Genomic DNA, 10,157 nt, shown 5'->3' with positions numbered 1-10,157 from the left:
ATCGCATGAGACAGGATACAGGAGATTTATATGAAATAATATCAGCGTATTTTGTGCGAAAACCAAAAATGGATTGACGAACCCACATTTAGATGTGACTTGGAATAGAGGAATCAAAGAGAGCAATACTTTGTCCTGTGAATAAAACCAACAGCAGAATACTGTCAAAGATTAAATCCTGCTCAAGCAGTAAAAGTTACATATTAAAGATTCCAATGATAATTTTGAACCGTAAAAAGAATCTATGAAAAAGCTCACTTAGTAGAGTTGAATGCCGCAAACCGCATCTCAAAAGGTTTATCCAATCAGAATGGCTGGTTGTTTTAGGTACACTGTGAAGTATATTATGCACTGCAATTTCTGACTGGGTCGTCGTATTCTGATGCGGTAGGTGGCCTTCCACTCTACTGACCAATGGTTTCACTGATTAGTATTTATAAAAAATAACAAAAAAATGTAATTCAAAAATTAAGTGGTCAGTTAACTATTTCACCAACAAAGAACAATGGTAGAATTTAAGTATTGACATTATCTCCATTTTGCATTATACTCGTAGTATCACTTCAAACACTATCTTGTCCTTAGATGTAGTATTTATTTTATACTGTTTATTTTGACTGCATATAAGTAGTGATCGTATTCTGTATTGGAGTACACGTAAAGTTAAGATAGCTATTGTAAATAACGTTCTTTGTTCAAAAACACTTTATTAATTTGAGTACACTCAGTATTCATGTTTATAAGAGAGAATGTGCGTAATTTCCTTTTTTTTTGTTTAGCAAGGAGTATTAAATTTTTATAAATTTAATTTATAGTTGGTTCTAAAAAGTAAATATATTTAAGTATCAATAAATGATTATTAGAAAACAGTATGTTATAGTTAAAATGGAGTAAATACAAGGTAATACTCGTAAAGAAAACAAAATTGTCACATGCTCCAAAATGTACTTATGTATTTTGTAGATAATAAAGAAAAAGAGAGAGAGAGAGCGGGATAGGGGCTGATTGCGTGGAGGGCGGAGGATGAAGAAAAAGAGAGGTGAGGACAAATATCAACTTTAGAAAGTAAATAAAAGAACTCCGTAAACGAGAGGAAAGGCCGAGTGAGTCTAGAGCGCCGGACTCTCCGCGAGAATAATTTTTCGTTTATTTACAATATTTTTTAATGTAAGGTAAACAATTGTATGTCATTTAAAAGATAATAATGACGTTTCATATTTTTAATACATTTTTCACGCTAAACATTTCGGAATTTGGCATTCGTTTTCATTGATCGGTGATTTTTATACCATTAGATTTTATTCTTCCTACTATATAAATTTGATTTAAATGTATTTTGTGTCTCGAAATACACAAATAATTTAATAATTGTATAGTTTTAAATAACTAGTAAAGAAAAAGAAATGTTTTTATTTTTAAAGTTATATCACTACTGCACCATTAGTAATTTGTTCTAAAATTACCTACATTTTTACGGTTTTGCCTTACCTGTATTTCGTACAAAGACATAGTGTCGAAAAGGCTGCAATTTTAGAATGAATATCTTATTTTATTTTCCGATATCAATGAAGAAGTTATAAAGTTTCACCAATTAGACGAAGTTGACTGGTAGATAACAGAAATTACGTTTTGACATGCCATTCTGTAATCTTGTTCTCAGGTCGTCTGTAACCAATAAGTTCGTCTTGTCAGTCCAGGTTCTCCATGAATTTTAAACTTAAATGTAAAGAATAGATAATGAAATAACAGTCATGACTATACAAAGCCGTATAAAGTGGATAGAAACTGTCCATTATTCTTGGTTACTCTTCTCTAACGCTTTATCCTCAGAGTAGCGTACAGTCTCTAAATAGAAACAGATTGAATATTTTCTCTGGCCATTTATAACATAGTAAGTGGAAGTATAAATTTATAAATGTGACATTCAAATATTATAAAGTTTATTTACTGTTCACATTTTTAAAAAAACGCATATCTTTTGGTCTTGCTTTGTCTTTATGATTTTAAGAAGCACCTTGTTTTGCTAATTACAATCTTTATTTTACCATGTAGTGTTTGCCTTATTGCTCCAATTAACAAAATGTACTATATATACGTAGGTATAAGTAGTCTAAGGTATTTCCGGTGCGGAACCAGCTCTCTTGACGTCTACTTTTGAGGTCTTGCTAATTAAAATCAAAACTTCATTCCATCATATAGTGTTTGCCTTATTGCCCCGATTAAAAAATTGTACTATATATATGTAGGTATTTGTGGACTACTTTAGTCTCCTTCCATTCATTCTAATATACGATTACAAAGAATGTCAAATATACGATATTGAGAGTGTTCATAGTACAGGCAATTAAAAAGTGTATTCAGCACCGATTTTAGCCTATCTTAAACCATAAAACGCTGCCCTGCTTAGAAAGTATTGTAATGTGGTGCATTCATTTTCAAGCTTTACAATTAATGCAAAATGTTATCAAATAAAGTATATTTAAATTATTAACTTATTAATCTGTTGTAATACAGATCTGTAAATATCATCGTAAAATATTTTTTATTTGAAGAAAGAAAGCCCGCGTGTGGCGATATGTAGCCATCACAGTCAATCTGTCTGAAATCAGTGAACACAGCGACAGTACATAACTCTGTAATCAAATATCGTGCTTTCGATGCTACTGTATTGGTTCTGTTCATACTTTCCACGTATTTCACAATAATATAAAGGTATTAAACACAGGTGTCATATATTTGAACATTGAACTCTTGATACCCGTGAAATGAAAAAATATTGAACCAAAGTTTGATATTTGATGTAACATCACAATTGAACATTGTTTTTTTTTTTTTTTTTTGCATCGGGAATTTACATTTTAAAGTATGCCAAATTATGAATACAGACATTTTGAAGTGATTTGCCAAGAACTAGCAGTTATTTGCGATGTAGCAGTTATTTGTAAACTTATATTAATGATATTTAAACAATTATTGTTTGTGAGGAATAATAATCTTTAACAAGAATTAAAATTAAAATTACCAACTCTTTGTAATAAAACAAAAAAAATAATTTTCTTGAAATCCATTTCCTATCTTCTAACATGCATTGTTCGCATGTTTGGTACTCTTGCTTCAGTATGTTCTCTCCTAATATTTATACCAAAAACCAATATGAACCTTAAAATATCACTCAAAGCATATTGATATTACTAATTACTACATGTTTCGACGTCTGAGCTATTTTGGCAGTACATTTCTCTAAACCTATATTCGTCTGATGCCGTTAGATAGAGGTAGTCAGTGATGTATAGGAGTAAGGAAAACATCACTGAAACATTTTATAATAATTACATATTTTAAAACTTTTATGATATAAATATACTTGCAAAAATTCACAATTTCGAATGATACAATTATTATCAAGTTTTTAACTAACTGTTATCATCTTTTCGTTAAATCCTCGTTAAAAGGATTTTCCTATGTATCTTATCGATGTAATTAATTGTAATATTTCATTATGTGAGGAAAATATTCTAACACAAGTCTTTTAACACATTTTTAATTCGTACAGTCGGGACCATAATTTCTCCATAACACGGCCAAAAGAAATGTTTATATGTTTAACGATGAAAAATACACTGCGGGTCGATTTAACGACGAATATGATTGGTTCCGCGAGTTTGCGGGAGTATAGCAATAAATTTAAATCGACACCCCTTTAGCACTTCAGCGGAGGACGATTACAGTCCTAAATTACAAAGACCAGTTTCCAGTTAACTACTAACAGCGTGTTATGGACATTATAGCAACCATTTACATAATATAAACTGCCTTTGTTGTTAATTAAATTTCCGTTTTATGGAGCGCTCAACGTTCGCATTGTGATTCTCATTAATGAGGTACAAAATAACACTACTTTTAATTGTGTTTGGGAATGAAAAACAATAAGTTTTGAATGCTTAAGTTGGTTTGTAATTTTTGTGTATAAAATAATGACTGCTACATATTTTTAGTTATTGTGTGTACCTATATTTTTCTATTTATTACAGTGTGATTTTCCTTCAACTCCTTTTAGTTTTATTACACAATTTTAGAATGAAATAATGATAAATTACTCAATATTAATGAGGTACAAAATAACATTACCTTTAATTGAGTTTTGAAATGGAAAACAATAAAATTTGAATGCTTAAGATTATTAATAATGTTTTCGTTTACAATAATAATTGCTACATTTTTTTACAATTATTGTGTGTACCTATATTGTTTTTTACTTATCATTGTGTGATTTTCTATCAGCGCCTTTCAGTTTTATTACACAAGTTTAGAAAGAAATAATTGTAAGTTACACTATAATAATGCAAGTTACACTAGAGAAGTGACTGTAACTATAACAACACAGTTTACTATAGTGATTGCTATAGATTGAAATAATGAAAGCATGTTGTTAATTTCGTTGAAAGTTACCACTGCAGTTGGAAAGGTTTGATTGCGTTCATAAACATTTTGACAGTTAATTTATTGAAATATACTGGGGTAAGTTAAAATAGTTAGTTCGAGTACGTTTATGACATAATATTACATGAAGTAACTATAAAGTTTTGTACATATAAAAACTCAGAATTAAGTAAATTCATTTTGTAAGTTTGCACATAGAAATAAAAAATATGGATACCACAATCTTAGCGTGTTTTAAATGACGTTTTCTACCTGTTTTACAATAATAATACAATTATTAATAAACTCAATCTGGCACAATCACAAGTGTAAATTTTATGTAGAAACATATTGAAATGAATTTAAAGATTTCAGGAAACTTTATTTAACCTAAAGAAGATGATCCTTTCAATTTTAGTGTATTAAACTGTAATATTGATTATGCCAAAAAAAATTGGGAAATATATTCTACATGAGCCTTAATAAATAAATAAATGTAAATAGTCTTAGAAAGCGTTTCTAAAAACAAAAAAATTTTAAAACTTTTGTTTCCAATTTATATTTTAAAACAACCTATGAAAATCCATATGCGTAAAACATATTGTATATAAGTAAAAGCCCAATACATTTAATACCTTTATTTTAACAGTACATGCTATGAAATTGCCTGATAATTTTTATCGAAATTATAAATATAGTTTCTCAGGGTGTATATACAAGCTTAGTTATCATTTTCATTACTAACTTACCTACTTATTACATAGTATTTAAATATCATATCTAAATATAATAAAATACTATAAGGTTTAAAATAGTATCAGATTTATTCTTTCATTCAGTGAAGAGGGTGAATATTTTGATGTATTGCTATATTACGTACATAGCATACAGACTTAGACACATTCTGTACATGTATCACACATGATACAGCCTTGTTCTTGTCTAAGGGTTTACTCATGGAGGATTACAACGCCACAACACTGTTAGTAAATATCTATCATTGGATACTGTGAACGAAAATTCCATAATTTAAAATAAAAAATTGTATTATTGAGTAATTTCATAAAGTAAAAATAAATCCGTGATTCGTCTAATAATAAATAACTTGAATAATGAAGAACGTAGCAGTATGTGTAAAAATCCACAGGGGATTTATGCCTTTCATTTGAACTGCGTACAGCAAAAACTGACACGTCACTGGTATCTGGGCACCCATAGATATCCAGCAACGACACATCGTACACCACTAATGTAGAGATATTTACGTACTAGAGTACGGTCAGTCGGTAGGTCTTATTTACTGGGGAGGATGCCTGTACGAAAGGATAAAGACTGCTGTTAGCCAGAAGATGAGAAGGAGTGCTTTCTACTGTCTACTTTGAATCGAGAGGCTGGTACAGATCGGGCCTACCCTCCTTCCAAGGTGACTGAAATATAGTGCCTATATACAAGCCTTCCTCATGAATTTCAACATGAGGCGCTCTCTACCCCGAATCTTGACCAATCAGAATATTCTCTCACTACGTCAGCTAGTGCACAGGTCCTTTTAGGACTAAGTTCATTGACAGTTTTATAAGAAAAAAATATTAGCAGTCGTGGGACTGCCGATAGAAGTGAAAACGGAACTATTAAGTTGAGAGTAATTAAAACTATATGCAAAAATTATATGAAATTTTTTATGTTTTATTTATTAGTGACATATGATGGGTTAAACAAATCATGAACAAAATATAAATACAAAGTGGTTGAAAAAATAATTAATATACAATTATCTTAATTATATATAGTATTTATATTTACACGAATTTCAATGAATTCAAGTTTGAACATTATTTTCATTATTTACATCATTGTCATCATTAATTTCGACAATACTTAGATTATCTGTTCGTTCAATCATTTCGTTGTATTCTAAAAAAGATACAATAGGTTATGGTAACTGAAATAAGAAATAAAAATGTTTGATTGAAATTTATCTAAATATCGTATAAAAACAGCATCGATAGTCGTTTTATACTTTGTTGTACTGACTTTTCGATCATTAGACATAGTCAAACCTAATGTTTCATTCAAAAATTCAATTAATGATAAATTTTTGCCATCTGCGAAGTTAATATTAAAGTCTCCGCTTAATATCAATGTTTAAAAATATATTCGTTGTTTTCATTATTCATTTATCTGTATAAAAATATTCATATGTTTCATACTCACTTTTATACTGAAGTCAATGAATTTAAATTCAATAAATAAACAGTAATCCTTCAATTAAATAATTACAATAATAGTCAAATTAAAAATTCACTTAAATAAACAAAATCCAGTACACACAAGTTGAACTTCCCACGTGGTCAATTTAACTTTACTTATGTATTCTACACTCTAATACTTAATGTACAACGCGTCACATTTACAATTACAGATGTACTGCTACTATAACGTATTGTTGACGTGACTCACAAAATTATATTTATCCAAAAAGCGTCCAACGCGCACATAATACAGTCAGAAATAGTCGATGTATCAGTGTATACGTGTACACAGGCTACTGCGCGTGCGCTAGTCTGGCTCTCCATAGCTATAGATATACTACTATCATTAGCATATTACATTGCGTAGATTTAGTATTAGGCGTTTAATATATCATAAATAGCACAAAGTGACTAAAATAGAATAAACAAATTTTCCAAAGATTAATAACGTTTCCATGGAAACCACTTCAGCATGTCGGTGACGCGAACCGAGGATTTTACCCTCTACCAAAACGCTCAACGCGCCTAAAGAAGTTTTCACTTCAAAAATGTAAATGCATGTTTAGTTTCTAATAAGTTTTCAAAGTTGGTTTCTTGGCTTATAATTAAATAGCTATAAAATTAACCCTTTGTCAATAGATGTAAAATATCAGTAGTAACTTTCACGAATCCTTGGTAAAGGTTAACGTATACTTTCTTGTTATAAATTTGGTCACTTGGGCGATTTCACCTATGTGTACAAACTTGTTACGTTGCTACTAACATAGCATGTGTAACCTTACACCATTTACCTTGCCTTGTACTTTGCAAGATTTGGTATCAGAAACATAGTTCTAATACTAGCTCTTGAACAGTTGTATAGTTTTATTGTAACGTTTAACGATAATCAATCCGGTATATTTTCAGACGAATAATAAATTACTGTATTACAATTTAAGTGCAAATTATAACTGGTCTTGCGATATAATTGGATTTCAAAGTTTGCCCTTGGTCTTGGTCAGATATTCATTAATGTCAGATAGACTATGTTACATTTTCATTCAAATGATTTTCTTTACATGGCCTTCAAGCATATGTCAAGATATTCTGCATGGATTATGATAATAGCGGTGTGCTTTTAAACTCATAGTTCAAAATCACTGTAGTTTGAACTGTTCTAGCGTTAAATATTAGATAAATTAAAGTATAGTAAAGTAAAGTAAAGATGTCTTATTTTATTAGGTTCAGTTAGGGCTAAGAAGCACTCTCTAGCACTTAAACTTGCTGCTTGCAAGGACAGAATCGCTCAGCGGTCACCCAACCAAGCACCAGCCACGGACGACGCTGCTTGATTCTGTTATCCTGCGATAACCATTGTACCCGCTACAAAAATATATTTAACTATAACTGTTAAGATTATGGCAGACTGTGTCGCGTAATAGGTTCGGATGAGGATAGAACGAGAAACATCCATGGAGGACAAGTACTATCTTTAAATGTGATATTTTCTATGTAGAAATAAAGGTTAATGGGACTCTTCGCGTCTAATAGCTCAATTCGTTTTTTAAATATACCTACATAATAGGCTTCCTTAACTCTCAACCACATCCTAACCTCACTATTATCGAATTCGATCGCGCCTACACAGCACAGATATGGAGATTATTGCTTAATTTGTTTTAGAGATTTATTTTTCCACTTTATATCCAATTCCTACAGACAAACTATAATAAAGAACCTCATTAAACTTATTTCCAATGTTAATTGAAATACAAGCTAACGTAAATTGATTTATAGATATAATATGTCTACAAAATATAGAAGGAACTTCATATATCATATTTTTTATTATTAGTTAAACGTTATAATAAAACTAAAACAACTTTTTGACAGACAGTATGAGAGCTATGTTTTTGATGTTAAATCATGTAATATAAGGTTACGCATGTTAAGTTCGTTACAAGTAACAAGGTAACAAGTTTGCATACATAATGGTGAACTTGTCCAAGGCACTAACTTCACACCGTTTTAAGTTTTAGGTAACGTATACCAAGAGTCCAGGAAAAAATACAATTGACAGCAAATAGTTCCAATACTATAAAATAATCGTATATTCGAGGCTAAGCGAAGTGATAACTTTATGGTTTGGAAAAAAGTTGGGTATGTATTTCTGTCTGTCTTGTCTATCCTATCTAAGCATCAAGAACGAATTTCCATATATACTTGGAATTCTGCAGGAAGCTTCATTTCTGTAATGGTGCAATTCTTCTCCATGGAATTTGGCTCAGCGTTAGGAAATATATTTAAATTGGTCTTATGTGTAACCATGATAGCAACGAAAAAATAATAGAACATATAGATTAAAAACAAATTCGTTACAATCACATGAAATTTTAAAGTAACATTTGGTGGAGTGGATAGTAAGACTGTGTATATTTTGAATTATATGTATATTATAGACAAGATAAAGTTCAATTATGATTGATGCATATCCGTCAATAGGATTGGCTGAGCATCATTGAAGCTTATAATTCGGTAGGATAGTAAAATTTCTCTACTGTCTCCCTGGGAGCTGTAAAAAGTGTTTTTCAGTATGGTTGTTTGCCTATCAGCATGACATTGAAAGATAAAATGATCTATACAGAATTAAGTTTTTCATCCATCATCGGCGTTGACTGTTGAAATGTGATCTAACGTCCTTTTCCTACTTTGTTCACTACAAATACATTCGTTACACTAGTTTCAGAAACTTTTATTGTGTAATTGTTACTAATTCATAATATAATTCTTAGGTCTTAAATTTGTGCAAACTACTGTTAAGATTTTACTACACACCATAAGACGTTTGTAGGATTCTTATCATACTAATTTTCCTGTTTTATATAATACCAATAAAATTCAAAAATGTATATAAAACTTAAAATCAAATTAAAATAATTTACGACATTCGCATTTTTTAATACGACAATTGTGAAATTTTATTTTTTAATACGACAATTTGTGAAATTTAAAACTTTTTAAACATTTATATTTTTTTTTAGTTTAGCTATCTTCCATCTCATAGCTATAAGAACATGACTGATTGTCAGAGTACCTGAGGGCTAAAGGCTAGATAATTCGTGACTGTTTCTTCTCGCCAATACGCCTTGATGATCAACAATGCAAATATAATCCCCGACACTGTGCAACGGTTTATCATAATCTGACTTATCCTACATTGAATTTGTCTTTTGCCTGGCATTAAATCTTTAGATAAAAAAGAATATTATTCCTGATATAGTATATAATGTTCATCTCACTGTGATCAACTATCAGTTATGTCTGTAAAATCGTTTTCTATATATTTCAAAGAAAAACGCATTTAACAATTCAACCTAGTCTTATGTCTTATTTAATTCCGATTATGTTGAATATTGAAGGACATACAAAATCCATTGCAGCAGCGAGACAGGGTAGGATTTTCCAAAGAAACATAACTTATTTTACAAACTTGTCAGAGCTCCTCTAGGA

Source organism: Homalodisca vitripennis, chromosome 3 (assembly GCF_021130785.1).
Source record: "Homalodisca vitripennis isolate AUS2020 chromosome 3, UT_GWSS_2.1, whole genome shotgun sequence".
Taxonomy (NCBI): domain Eukaryota; kingdom Metazoa; phylum Arthropoda; class Insecta; order Hemiptera; family Cicadellidae; genus Homalodisca; species Homalodisca vitripennis.
Note: the sequence above shows the minus strand (reverse complement) of the source record.